General features: G+C 39.7%; 1 protein-coding gene across 1 annotated transcript in view; it reads right to left on the bottom strand.

Annotated features, from left to right (window-relative positions):
* FAT4 (FAT atypical cadherin 4) overlaps positions 1-14,801 on the bottom strand; it is a 150,281-nt gene that overhangs the window by 120,721 nt on the left and 14,759 nt on the right. The gene's annotated exons all lie outside the window — the stretch shown is intronic.

The following is a 14,801-nucleotide window of genomic DNA, read 5'->3' as shown; positions in this document are numbered from 1 at the left end:
TGACCTTTCCTCTGGCCTCACAGACTGGAAGGAAAAACCCAGCCATCATTTCTTGTCACCCTGCCCTGCAAAAGCCCACAATTAGTAGATCTCATTCTCTCACAGTTTTGTCATTATTTTTGGATAAGGAAAGTATGCTTTCTTGATCTTTTCCAGCTTCCAGTTTCCCAGTTCTAAACGACCTGAATTAGTTGAATGAACTGAAGAAACTTCTGATGTAGCAGACAAGGTTTTTGTTGCCAAAACCTGGTTAAGAACTCAAAAAAAAAAAAAAAGGTTCTGAGCTTTTGGGTAGTGATTTTTTTCATATGCAGTGATGAAACCGTCAGGACTGGGCTACACAACCAGGCGCGGGACCCTGAGCAAGGAGAGGGGTTCGCTTGGCTGTGATGGGGGGTATCCATCTTTCGGAGCCCAAATGAGAGCCTGGATGCCAAGGTAAAAGCCTTAAGGACTGGCAAGAGCACATCCAGGCAGCATTTAAGGGCCAAACACGTTTGGTTTGTCTCTTGCCATGTTTCCTTTTTACCCACAAAACCACATACAATTTGCATTTTTCTTTGGTTTAAGTTATTTTGATAGCTCACGAGATTAGGCTTTAACATATTGCAACTTCATTTTAAGTGTGAGCTTCTTAAAGGAAAAATTTATTGACTTTGAATAACAATCTCGTATCCTGCATGTGATGCTCAAAACGGACCAAAACCTTCCTGGGGAAGAAGTTGGAAAAATCACTGCATTAGAAGGAAACTTGGCCAGGGGTAGAGCCCCTGGCACCCAGCGAGAGTGGGAAACGATGGCAGAGGGAGGGATGAGAAAGACAAGAGATTAATCGGGTAAAAGGAGACAAATGATGATTTGAGGTCTTGCGGGCGAGTGAATAGGGCTGTGACTGTTTTAGGAATGAGCATGCATGAGTGGAGGGGGAAGGAGGCAAAGGTCTGGGACGTGCCCATTTTCCTTGGAGAAGCGGGGAGAAGACTACGAATATCTGCGTTCCCAGGCGTGCATAAGGGTCTGTCTGGATGCCTATGTCAGCCAAAGTCTAGGACTCATGGAGGTGAAGGGGTGAAGGGCACACCTCAGTGTCCAGATTATTTTTCATCACAGAGTACGAACAAAACAGGTGTCAGAAGAAAGAAATCTTTAAAATAATAATTAAAACCACCTTTAGTTATTGCTCTTAGCCTGTAGTACTTATTAGCAAATCTTGGGAAAATACACCTGGATTCCCAAATTTTTTTTGCACAAGCTCTTCTTCAGCAGCAAAGAGGATGAAAGGACTGCATGAGCATCTTCTGTACCCTTTCACAGAAGGCATGGAGGAGCATGGTACAACTTCTTCAGATTCATGAAGAGCAAACTATTTCTCACTTAAGGGCAGCCCCTTTCATTATACTAATATTTCTCTACCACAACAGCTCGAGTCCAAGCGCAGCCCGTACCCACCACTGAGGGGAAACAGCCCCTCAGCCCTGGGACACTGCAGCTACTGTTCACTCTCTGGGCTTTGTTTTCCATTTTCCCTTGTTTTTCCCCAACAAGCCATAGCACAATCACTGCTCCTGCACGCTCCCCTCCTCAAACCCCAGCTGTCAATACCCCCTCACACCGCTCTTGGATATGCGAGCGCTCCAGAGTCAATCTTCCCATGAAAATCAAGTCAATGACCTGCCCTTCCCTGTTCCTTGAGAACCAAAAAAAAAAAAAAAAAAAAAAAAGACAGCCATAATTTTTCTTCCCCTCAGTTCTCACGTGTTGTTAATGTTCACTCAAGTTGTTAGGCAATACAAAATGCATTAATTCCTCCAAAGTGAGTTCACCATGAAAGATTTAATTGTGGCTGATTAGGCATAGTTTTCTCTTTCCCCACCCCCCTCTTTTTTTTTTTTTTTTGTGGTTGGAGGAAAAAGAAGAGCAGAATGCAAAGATATTTTTCACTCAAAGCCCACGTTAGCCTTATTATCTAATCAAGTGGAAAGGCCTTTGTATGTCCTGGCCCAGACAAAAAAAAAAAAAAAAGTGCAGCAATAAAAACCTCTAAGATTATTCTCAACCCTTTGTTATCCCAAAAGACCCAAGTTTAGTCAATTGCTGTCACATCACTAGAAAGAAAGAGAGGAGGAAAACAGAAAGAAAGAGAAAAGACACTGCTGTAGCTGTTTAAAAAAAGGCACTTTTTGTAAACCATGAAGAAGTCTGGTACACAAAATTGCACAGTAACTTTTAAAAGATTTGCATTTAAAAGATTGAATACAGGTCGCTTCCCTGTGACCATAGAAACATTAGAAAAGGTGGAAAATTCAGTCTACTGAACTTCAAATGACTTTATTAAAGTGTCACTAATCAGAACCCAAGGACACAAGGTTTTAGTGTTTGGGCTAAAAAAGTGAATAACCCTCAAAAGTCGAATGACCTTCTAAGAGCATTACTTAAAAACCCCACTTGACAACAGCAAGTTAAATAAGAAAAACTTGATTGTCTCTAAGAAATGAGCAATCCCATGCAGCTCACAAGAACACAGCTGAACTATGTCTCTGAAAACAGGAAGATACGGCTCACGTAAGACCAAAAACTCCAAAACCACTAAAACATTATACCGTGAGGACAACAAAGCACTTGCTTTTGTTTGTAACAGTCTATGATTAACTTTAAATGAAACATATGAAATATCAATTGGAAGTTAACACCCACAAGTAATGAAACATGGGGATGAGGACAAAAATCTAACAAGTTTCATTAAGAAATGCTGTTTATCTGTCTCAGCAGTTCCAGGGCAGAGGTACACATTGACAATCACTGAAAATAAGTTACATCCACAGGACAAGTTTTGTCCTTAATTGCAAGGTTATCCGAATCACAGCTCATTGAATCTTAACTACTGCATCTTCCTTCCATTTTGTTTATTCAAGTCTTTCTAAATGTTTCTAGTGAAATATTTTTACCATTGTTTCTTGGTTGGCTTATGAGGGGGGTGGTTTTTGTTGTTTTTTTTTACTGAAACAAACAAACTTTTCTACCTTAGGAAAAAAAAACCTCTGTATGACAAAATTAACGGTGCATCGCTAGAGGAGATAGCTATTTGCACACTTGAATTCAGGTAGTGCACAAAACGAGAAGATGGGCAGCTCCTGTTGATAAGCACATACTAAGACCCCACTAGATTGATGCTCTCGCTATGCAGAAGCTGATGCAGTTAGGTGCCTTCACCGTAAGAACGAACTTCACTGTTATCCATCTAGTTGCATTCAGTATTGCAGGAATATACCTACATATACTTTCATACTTTTACCTGTTGTTTCACACCATTTCGGACTTAATTCTACCCAGTCTTAACTCAGGACTTAAGCCTATCTGCTGTGGACCCACAAATAGCATGTCCTGCTCTAACTAAACATCTCCTTCAGAAAAATTATCTTACAAATACCATTTTGCTTTTGACTAAAGAGATTCTCGCTCCTGCTGGAAAAATCTACCAAAAAACTAAAATATCTGTGAACACTACACCATAGGACTACATCTTTCTCAAAGATTTCTTCTCAAAAGGTGTCTAAGCTCCAGGCGTTACAGAGCCATGGCATTATATCTTCTCATTGATCCATGTTACTGACTTTTGCTTTTGTCTGCTGTGTCTTTTATACCAGTTTATAATATTTTGGCTGTAGGAACTACCTGTTATAAACACTCTCTAATAATAGCACAATATCCTATAATATGGATTTAACAGTTTTAAAAGTTAACAATATGCATTATTGCCAAAAGGGAGCTTTCAGTACTGAATAAGAAGATCTAGAAGGTAGTAACAATTTAGTTTGTTCGTCCAGAGGTCTTCATTATGCTTCAAAAGTAGTGTGGCTCAAACAGGTTGACCAGACCAATGCTTTCCTTTTCAGTTATGAGATTATATTCTAGTGATGTGAGCTCTTTAACTACACCAAGCAGCAATGTAGCACAATACATAACTGATAGAGCTCTGATCTGTAGGGATCCTTTAGTACCAACACGCCCCTCAGTTAAAATTAATAAAAATTGGAATCAATCAAAATTAAGAATTGAAATTAATAAGAACTGTTAATTTTCCTACTGCCAAGAGAACCTGTGAATAAAGGGATGTGGGGAACCTGCAAGGCAGGATTTGTGAAAATAAGAGGGATATGTTCAAGCATTAAGGATGACCAGGAAAAAGCAATTAAAGGGTCAGAGGGGGGACAAAACTGCCTTTAGACACGACCATGGGCAACACTGGGGCTCTCTCACCCTTAGTGACCAGGCCCCAGTTAATAGGGCAGACGCAGAGATTTCAAGTACTGGTACAGATATCTGCCCCATGGGGCGTGCTGCTGTGTGACTTACCTCTCACGCTATGGGGAAAAAAAATCATCAACACCTATCCAAACCTGCCAAAGACGAATTGGTAAAGTTCATTAATCTAAACTAACAGGTGACTAATATTTCCGACAAGTCTCGGGTGAGCTGTCATGGCACAGACTGAGTAATCTCCTTAGCGTCCGGGTTGGGATTGATGCCCAGACCTTAACCAGAACTTTATCCTTCCCTACAGTAGCCTTTTTCTGCTTCTTTGTTCATTTTCCTGGGCTATGACAGAAAGCTATCGGGATAACATTTATAACGAATGGAGAGCGATACCTTCAAGAGTTACCAGCCTGTTACCCATAGGAAGGTATGTCATCTTCTACCAGCAGCAGAGCCATACAGATCTCTCAGAGGTGAGGAGAGGATGATTACATCCATTTCTTGGCTGTCCTCTACAGAATACCTGCTGCTACATCTAAGATATTCCGCAGTTGATGCTACCACTTGGACTGAAATCTTTATCTACCCAAAAAGGATATCTCAAAAAACAGTCCATCAGCATGAAGCCTGTAAGGAGAGAAACAATTCCTTTTCCTTTACTGACGTATTATTCCATTTATTTAGCCAATACAGGGGCACACATACATGACAGACCTGACTGCAATGTTCTCATCTAGGCTCCACTCTCATAATTGCATGAAATAGTTTATTATTTTCTTCTTCCCACCAACACGCATATTCTTATGCTGCTACGAATGCACATCAAACCCTGGGGAAGAGAGCAGTCTAATAAAAAAATAGCACTTAAATTAATCCAAATGCAGACAATTCCATGCGTTCTGCCTTGCTTTATTATACTTGTCCCACCCATAACTGAGTGGCTGGATCCTATGTCTGCCCAAGTCTCACAAACCTCCATTGCCTTGCAGGCAAAACGTGGTAGGAGCATAAATTTTTAATAAGATATTACACCATACTCATAAAGGGAATGGAGATGGTTTTACTGTGCTAATTATTATTATTATAACAACTTTTTTTTTTTTTTAAGTTTCACTGTTAATAATCATTTTGCTTAGCAATTAAGGAAGTCTTAAATATCAAATTAGCTATCATTCGTAATTTCTCCAGAATTAATCCTCCATACTATAGATGCATCAATCGGTAGTTAAGTATTAAGTAACTACAACATAACGAGTAGCTCCAAGCTACTTAATTTCTTAAATGTCAGTGAACAAAGGTGAATGTTTTTCAACTGACTCATGCAAGTAATCTCACTGGAGATGAAAGCTCTTTAAATACTATTTTTTATTAGATCACTTCTTTTGTGGGTTTACATGATGAATAATGTGAAGTATTCGGTAATTAGTCCGGTCAAGGACAGTGCTGCATTCATTCCTACCCTTTACTTAGTAAGAATTATTTTTTGCCTAAGAAAGCTTAGATTAAAAAATCCACAATTATTTCTTTTGAAAGGGTAGAGGGTTCGTCCCATAAATTCTCAAAGGAGAATAAACGGATATTAAAATGGTTTAATGCTGCAAGTGCTAATTCTACATTCAGTCCGAAGTGGGACCTCAGCTTTGGGATTAAATGAGGAGAATGAAACAAAATAAAAATACAACAGTATTGTAGGAAAAGAAATGTACTTGTTACTGCAACTTGACTGTGTCTTTGATTAACACAGAGAAGCTCCGCAGCTTCCAACCCCTGTTTTCGTAAGATTTACAGCGTAGGAACAAACCCTTATCTCCACCACTGTAAGATTAGGCAGAACCCTCAACAGCAACAAATTATTTCCCTGTTTGCGGCTGAGGCCAGATGTGATACGTGAAACCAAAGAGGGGAGATGTCTGCCCGAGACTAGCAGTCGGGCAGGTAAACACACGAAAGAAATGTTGAACTGATTCAAATAAATAAAAATCTTCGCTTAATTACTTGTCTTCGCAGTAGCCAAATACTCAGGTCATTTTTGTCTGTGGTCTTTTCATGTCAGTGGGACTATACACAGTCCCAACCTGGTTACTTAAGACCTTGAACAGAACAGTTATGAATGTACCATATAATGGGATAACAGCTAATGCGTATAATCCGCGAGTAACAAAATAGGCCGAGTAAAGGAGATCTTTCTGTTCTGCCTGTAAGAAACCACAGGGATGCATTGCACCGCTTGCTTACCAAGGAGATGCCAGTGAAGTTTTTCTAAGAAAAGATCTTTGGTTCTTAAAAAAAAAAAATAAAAATCGCACTACTTCAGCAGTAAACTCACAATGAAAAGAGAACGCTCATTTGCATCAGCTTTAAACATCCATGTTCTAGTGCTACAAAGCCTATGGCTGATAAAGTACTCTTTCTCCTTAGCAATAATTGTAATGAAAATGCAAAGATCTGGCAAGATATTTGCTTCTGAAATACTTCTCTATTACCATGGAGAATTTGGAATATCCACCACTGCACTGGAACAAAATGAAGATAAAGGAGCTTGAATGCTACTATTATTGTTAAGATTTCTTTCTTCTTTTTTAAAGGCTCCGTGGATTTCCAAGGGGTAAGAATTAATCACAGAAACAAATCAAATACTGCTGCCAGTAGCAGAGCAGGAAGAAGTGTTAAATATCATCAACACATATGAATGACTACACACTAAAATAAACACAGACACATAGGTAATTAACATTTGGAAATTAACAGAAGAGTAAAAGTACCCACAGGTGCCGCCAATGACAATCAGAGTCCAATAGCAAGGAAAAAACAGCACCTGCCTTCTAAAGTAAAGGTACATTTAAACCTTACTGGTTTTAAGTGATCCTCTCTAGTCAAGGCCTGAGTTCTTACACCAGGAATTACCTTGCAATAATTTCACTTTTGGCCACCGCCCCAGTAAGTAGTTCACAAAATGGAGAGCGAGAGGCAGGCAGTGGTGGGAGCCTTGGGGCCAGGCTCCTTCACTCCGTAGCATCGTTGCGCACGCATGCGGAGGTTCTTTATACTCTGCCAAGAGGGATATGGGGTTTTACCCACCTCCCCGGCCAGGGCACTCAACCACCTGGGGAAAAAAAATCACTTTGCGATCAGCCAAGTGCTCATCCTCAGTGACCACTGAAGCCCTGGCTCTGGATGACCTTGACTTCTCCTGGAGCCCTGGGACCCAGCTGCATTCCTTCGTTCCACTCGTTCCCGGATCCTGTTATCCACCCAGGCAGGTCTGCATTTGAAATGAGGGAGCGGTTGCACTGCTAACTAAACCCTCAGATAACTTTCTTATTTTTTTTGGCAGACTTGTTGCAGGTAGTTACAACCTGACTACTACAACATTTCTGGCTTCAAAATAATAGCTATTAAACACAAAAGTTACGTTTTTAAACATGAAGAATGTGGTTCTCTGTTTGATAAACATAAGCCTCTATTAAGAAAAAAAAGATACAAGGACAGATAACAGAATTCTATAGAAAACTAAAAAAAAAATAGATGGAGGGTCAGTACAGAGAAGATTCCAAAGAAAACGGGGTTATTCTGTGGCTCCAGCTATGTCAAGGATACAGTATGGTGGCCTTTCCCATCGAGAGGAAAGTCCAACCTTACAGAGGTCCGCCTTCTCACCCAAAACAGGCACACAAGAAATGAGCCAAGTCCTGGAAGATGCCCGGATGCTCCAAACATATTGAAAGCTTTGATACTAATGTCCAATGCAGGCCACTTTCAGAAAATAAAGCCACTGTCACAATCCAAATTAATACAAATCAGGCTGAAGCAGAATTTACATTCCTCAAAAGAGAGTAAATCCTGGAGATGAGAGACCACCAGACCATCACACCACCGTGCTGTCACCCCATCAGTGTTTTAGAAAGCCAGGGGAGCCAGACAAAACCTATCAGCCTGTAACACAAACACTCCCTCAAAAGTATACATTAGGCTTGGGCTTGAAGTTGTAAATTTTTCTGACAATACTCTTCACGTGCTGTAAGAGACCGAATTCCAGCATCTGTCAAGATAAAACTAAATTTCAAATGCTTAGGTGCACGCAAGCTGGCACGTACGAAACTAGCATCAGTTGAGCTGAATAACTTAGAGGAAAAACAACTTTTAGGGGACTCAGATGAGGACACTGAGGTAGAAGCTACTGACAGGCATTGACTGTGTAAACCCACAATGCCATATTTACAAAATAGTTTTACAAAGGCTGTATCTTTCAAAACATATAAATTAAAGTCACCACATTGAAACTACCCCGCCGTAACTTTCACATCAGTCTATACATAACATCTGTTAAATGGATTCAAGAGCACCACAACGTTACATAAACTTTTGTATTTTAAAAGTTGCGGTGAATTGTATAGCATATCCTACTATTCTTTGGTGGGGGGGATCACAGCAATTTACAAAATGCTATCAGCTAATACAAGGAAAACTCTTCCTCAAAAGAACAAAATTTCCAGAAAGTAAACCAAGAGTCTTGAGAGAGGTTAAGAACAGAGAAATGTAACTAATGTCACTGAACAGGAGCAAAAACTGTGGTGCCCCACAAATCACGGTATCTCCAAAAGCTTTGCATCTATTACATACGTTGGGCTGTTCCTGTTGAATCCAATTCATACAAGATTCATCGACCCTCTTACTGTCCTGTACCCTCCTGAGTGCACCTCTACTTTGCAGGCTCCCATATACAGAGAGAGCATTCTTAAATAATTTGGAAGATTTGTATCATGTAAAAGCAAATAATTTCCTAAAGCACAACAGAAGCTCAGCTGTCATCCCACTATTCCTTTAGATAAAAATAAAATCCCAGTTTAGAGAGACAAATAAGAAGATAGTTATTTCGATAGAACAAATCTCAAGAACATGTTATGCGAAAAGCATATGCCCAAATTTTATACGTTACTCTAGTTTGAAAACATAATTTCAACAGAGTTGAATTTGAGCCAGGTAAAAGAAATATTGACTGTTATGTAGGCTTCATTCAAGAGATGCTTAATTACATGTTTTAGCACACTGCAAGCATTGCCAGCAGTCACCAACAACACGGAATTAAAAGTAGAGCATGACAGCCATTGCCAACTGCATTAGACAGGGTGCCTTACCATTCCCTTATTCCTAGAACAAATTTCTCATTTCCCTAGATGACATCAATGAAAAAATTCACACGTTCACAGAGGGCACATCTCCAGTCTCGCTACTTTGCACTAGGCATTTGGAAACGTCAAGCCAGAGCAATGTCATTTGGCTTAGAACTAGTAACAACTTACCAAACCCCCGGTTTTCAATTCCAGTGTTGCAACACAAATAAATACAAGTGTTGGTAAATCATTCAATATAGGTGTTACTTTATCTAGAACCCAGAGAAAATGACAGCTTTTCTCGCCAAAAAAACACCGAATGACTTGGAGCATACATTACTATATTCAGATCTTGACAGCTATCACATGGAAATTAATGTTTCTGGCTATATATAGTATATCGAGAAATATTTGGCTGTGTTTCTATTGTGCACAACAACAACTCCAACTGTCTCATTTCTACATTCTTTTATAAGCTCGGGGGGGGGGGGGACGGGACACGGACAGAAAAAGAACTTAGTTAATCATTAAGCTTTTTCTTTCTAAAAGCAAGCCATGCTGACTGTCCCAATTAATCAATGTCTGTGGGAGTCGCAAAGGAAATCTAATGCACCGTTTCTGTTTGAGAATCTTTTAATCTAAACACCAGACTTCTGGGTTTGTTAAGGAAGAAATACACAGACAGCTAGGTATCTGTTATAATCATATTTCAATATATTTTGGAGTGGTGGTGAAAGATAGTACCTTTCAGCCTACTAAAAGCAAGTCTCTCTTTTCAATACAACTTTCTTGACTGAAAATTTAAACACCTAATAAACCAATTTTTTTCTAAAGAGAAGATTGTCACGTAAACTTGGTTAAACGTATATGAACAAATGAACACACAGTCTATTCCATACCCTTCCATCTGCAGGTGAACTTGGGGGCTACAGGAAGGTAGACCTGTTAGCCCCAACCTGCTCTCAAGCATGCTATAAGCATTTGCTGGTTGCTATTCCTGATGTACACAGAAACCTGCATCTGCTATGGGATTCACTACCCAAATTTAGCCAAACCTCAAATACAGTGGCTTACTTTAAGCAAGCCATAGAGGTCCTGGTGTGGACACCTTGGGAGGGCGAGCCTCCTGCCCCATGATACATGGGCATGTTCTCCTTCTTGATTGCCTCTGAAGGACAGCCTCTGGAAGATCTAGTGTCTTTCCCTGAGGAGATACTGGAAGCCTCAATAAGTGCCTTATTAGTCTTACAAAGCTAAAGCTACATGATCTGAATTCAACCGTAAGCACTAGATGCATCTGGAGAGCCAAATGAAGAAACACCTCCAGCATAACGTTATAGTCCCCACGTTAAGCAAACACTGAGAGAGAAAACTTGCAGGGGATGTGAGCTTGCAGGTGACTCCAAAACTCACCACTGCTCCAACTGAAAGGACTGCTGGTCCGGACAGCGGTAAAAGAGGAAAATAGCTCCATTCAAACTGCCTTTACTGAAGTCCTTCCCTGCAGCGCGCACTTCAATGTTCCTCAAGGACTTCCCATTTTAGTGAGCAGCCCATTTTATTTCACATAGGAAATATTTTATATTTCTGTAAATTGGGACATGGCCTACAAGAAGTCTCTGTGCTATCAGAAGGTCAAATGCTGTTAGCCTTACACTGGTAGTCCTTCTGGTCTCCAAGGAACTAACCAGAGGAGTGAAGACAACAGGATTTTTATGCGTACACGCACTCAATTTCTCAACAACTGCATTTCCTAAGCCTGTGTCTTCCCCCCATAGAGAACCATTCTTATGCCCAAGAAATAGGACTTTAAATAATATTTTCATTAAGATAAAACCTGTAAGATTATGTAGGTTGGCATGTCAACACAACCCTTCTTAGCGCTGCCATGTTTTTTGGTTTTTTTTTTTTTTTTTTTTTTTTTTTTTTTTTTTTTTTTTAACTCCTGTCCTTTGCTTTTCCTAAGTGCAGCAGCTACTAGTAGCTGGAATAGATGTGGTATGCGTACAACATTTAGGCTGTTTACATGCCCCCACCAAACTACTTTAGATGGCTTCTCCGTTCTTTTTACCAGCCTGTGTAAACACAAAGTACCTACCCCTTGACTTAGGTCGGATAAAGCAGCTAATTTTTGTCTTTTTAAAACTACGCCACAACAGAAAGCACTCTAATACCAGATAAAGCTCCCCTTTATTTTTAAATTATAGGAACAGTGAGCAGTGCTTATGTTTACAAATGAATTTCTAGAGTTTAATTGACTTCTCAATGGCGGCTCCTACAAAACTGTTCTTCATTAAGTTGTCCTGTAGCCCACTTCGCTCTATAATTTATCCGTAGTTCTTTTCCTTGGAGTACTGTGTTAATACCATTGTCTTATATTCCTTTTTACGGAGCTGCATCCATGTAAAGTGCCTAATTATAGACTGCAGAATGTCTTGATTTCCTTATTTCCTTGACAAAGGCAAGTTTTTTGTTAGATGCTCAGTGTTTACCCTGTGTCACTTTCAATATAGATTTTAATTTACACAAATAGAAGGTCGGTCTTATTTACTTGGGGCCTCATTTTCTGCTTGGTTATACCAATGTAAATGAAAAGTAATTTAATTAAATAGAATATAGTTACAGTGATGGAAAATTAGCATAACTCAAAGAAAAGCCAGTCCACTGTTAGTAATAATTTCTTTTATAAATTCCAGATTCTCCTGCTTGTATGTCCTTTAAAGAGCCAAAGCTGTAATAACAATGATACATTTTCATGGAAAAAAAAGTAGCATTTTCCTGCTCACACAAAGGGCTTTTTTTTTTTCAGAGGGAATGTAGCTGGGCTGCATTTATTTTTCTATTTGTATAGTAGTAGCCACAATTAATAGTCATAATATTATGGTGTATTTATAGAAAAGACTGTTTGCACATGCAAGACCTCCAGGCATCAAAAGCACACATTCGTTTTTACAGCACCGCATCTCAGAATGAAAGAGTCTCCCTCCATCAGTTTTGTGCAGCTTTGCTGCACCAAACAAAAAAAAAAAAAAGTATTTTGGTGTCTGTTTTAAAAACATATACATATGGGGTGATCAAGGAAGAAGAGCATTTAGAAGACAATAGACCAAAATAGCACTGTTTTGGATGAAGTTTGGTCTTAGTTACATACAGTATACCATTAGGAGTATAGCTTTGCAACTAGATTTTTAATATATTCATTTGTGTGAAAAATAACTGCAATATCTCAATTTAATGACTGCAAATTGAAAAAGATATTCAAAATGAAATTTATCTGCCCTAGCATGAAGTCTCAAGTACCATTTTTCTTGCATGCTCACCAGCAAGAACATCCTGCGGATTTCCAGCTGTCACGAGCAGAACATTACTGCCATCATTTACAGAACAAGAATCTTTCTTAAGGCCTTCTAATTAAATTGCCTGCTTAAGACTTTGCTTTAAATAGATGGAGGGAAAAAAAAAAAAGTCTTGCTTCTACTCCCTTCTCCTCAGCCCTGCCCTGATGGATGGCGTTGCTCATGGGTGCAACAGATCCGACAGTCTTGGAACAACCACTACGTCTGGTGATGGCAATTTATTTCTGCAAGCAACGTTAAAGTTCAGACATACCATTTTTAGATGGCGGCGACCAGTTAATTTCTACAACAATAAATAACAAATGCTAAGAGCTGGACTTTGCTCAGATTAAGAGTCTGTGGGACTTGATCTTCCCTTCCACGTCCCTGCCCTGCAGTGGCTTGGCTTCCTCTTCTGCCAAACAAACTGCAGACAGACTTAGGCACTACCTCCTCAAAGGACAAGACATATTTATACACACACACACATCACATAAAGCATGGTAGTAAACAAATTAGCATGGTAATGAACGACCTGAGGAACAAGGAGACACAAAGGGGCCGCGTAAGGGGAGAGCTAGCACTGAGGTCAGTTATGAGCAGAGGTGGCCACGTGCTTTGAAGGCTTCTCCGTCCAATTTTTAGGAGCTACTTCCAGCAATGCATCGGGATTTTTCTATGAGCAGATAAGAACCGAAGGTCAGGCAGCATGACATAAATCCCTGAGGACACATTATTGTTCATTTGTTACAGAAACCTAAAAGGGGGCTTCGCTCCAGCCTTTGGCGTTCTACTGAGCAGGAGTATTGAATTTACACAACTCCTTTCCTACACTGTAAAATGTATTAAAATAAACATATTCCTGTAGTTGTCTTCCTCCCCTCCTACCCCTCTCTCACACACAAACTCAAAACAGTACTGAGCAGAAAAAAAAAATACAAAACAAAACAATAAGAGACACCTTTATCAGCCTCAGCCATCTGTGTTCCTTTAGTCTGATCCAAGTATTTTGGCAGGCATGTACACCGCTTGCTTCTACCCAATATCATCCTGCCCTGCAAGAAAAAGTCCACTCCCACTTCCTCCCCTTTCCACCAGTGTGCGGGTCAAGCGGCATTCCCAGTCTGTCGACTGCAGGACTTGAACTAATAAGGTATCGGCACTTACGTTTCATTAATCACACTCTCGACACGATCACTTCGCCTTATTCTGCGTAACTGCAACCCCACTCGATAACGCGGCACGGGGAAATAAACAGATCATAAAAACCCATGCAGCTTTCAGTGCCGAGCATAGGAATTATTTCAAGTCAAGAAATTCATACGTAAAAATAAAATAAAACAAGCTGACGCCTTGAAAGTTAGAAGTGCAGGAGTTCAGAGTGCTGTTAGAGAGAGAAAACAGTGGAAAGAAAACCTCTACCTCATGCAAGATCACCACCGCCATAAATTACTTTCCAGACAATCTGACATGTCCCTACCGGGGTTAAAAGCTGGATTTTCATTAATTTGTTCACTGAAATCATAAAGGCCCAAGTTCTCTTCTCAAAGCACACAGGCATAAAAACTTTATTAGGCAAATTTCAAAGGGAATAGAATCGTGCTCAGAAAAAAGTCATTTAAATACACACAAACAAAAACGCAGGTCTCAAAAGAATAAGAGTGCAATAAACTACTGAGTTCGCCTTCTGTTTCTAAACAGCCTTGTAATTGCAACATGTCTTCATATTTCAGACAGCATGACATTTTGATGGATTAAAAAGATTTGCTGTATTGAAAAGAATAAAGAATGTGGAATGGGGAAAAGCACCAGGAAACCTGAAGTGTAATATGATAGAAGAAAGCCCCTATGGAAAATACAAGCTTTAAGCACATATACTACAGATGTGTACCATAGCTCAGGCATCTTATTTATTCCTCTGAAGTATTTCAGCAGAATTCTCTTAATTTATCAAAAATGATCCAAAAAGGAGTTGACATGAAAAGCCCCCAACTCAGTTTTCTCTCCAGCTCTCCAAGGAACAATTTATCTCCTAGTACACTGCAAGGGAAACATAATCACATATTTCCCCATACACAGAGCCTATGGCAAACCCACACCT

The sequence above is a fragment of the Accipiter gentilis genome, chromosome 12, assembly GCF_929443795.1.
Source record: "Accipiter gentilis chromosome 12, bAccGen1.1, whole genome shotgun sequence".
NCBI lineage: Eukaryota > Metazoa > Chordata > Aves > Accipitriformes > Accipitridae > Astur > Astur gentilis.
The sequence above is the reverse complement of the archived record's forward strand: the minus strand, read 5'-3'. Positions and strand labels throughout refer to the sequence as shown.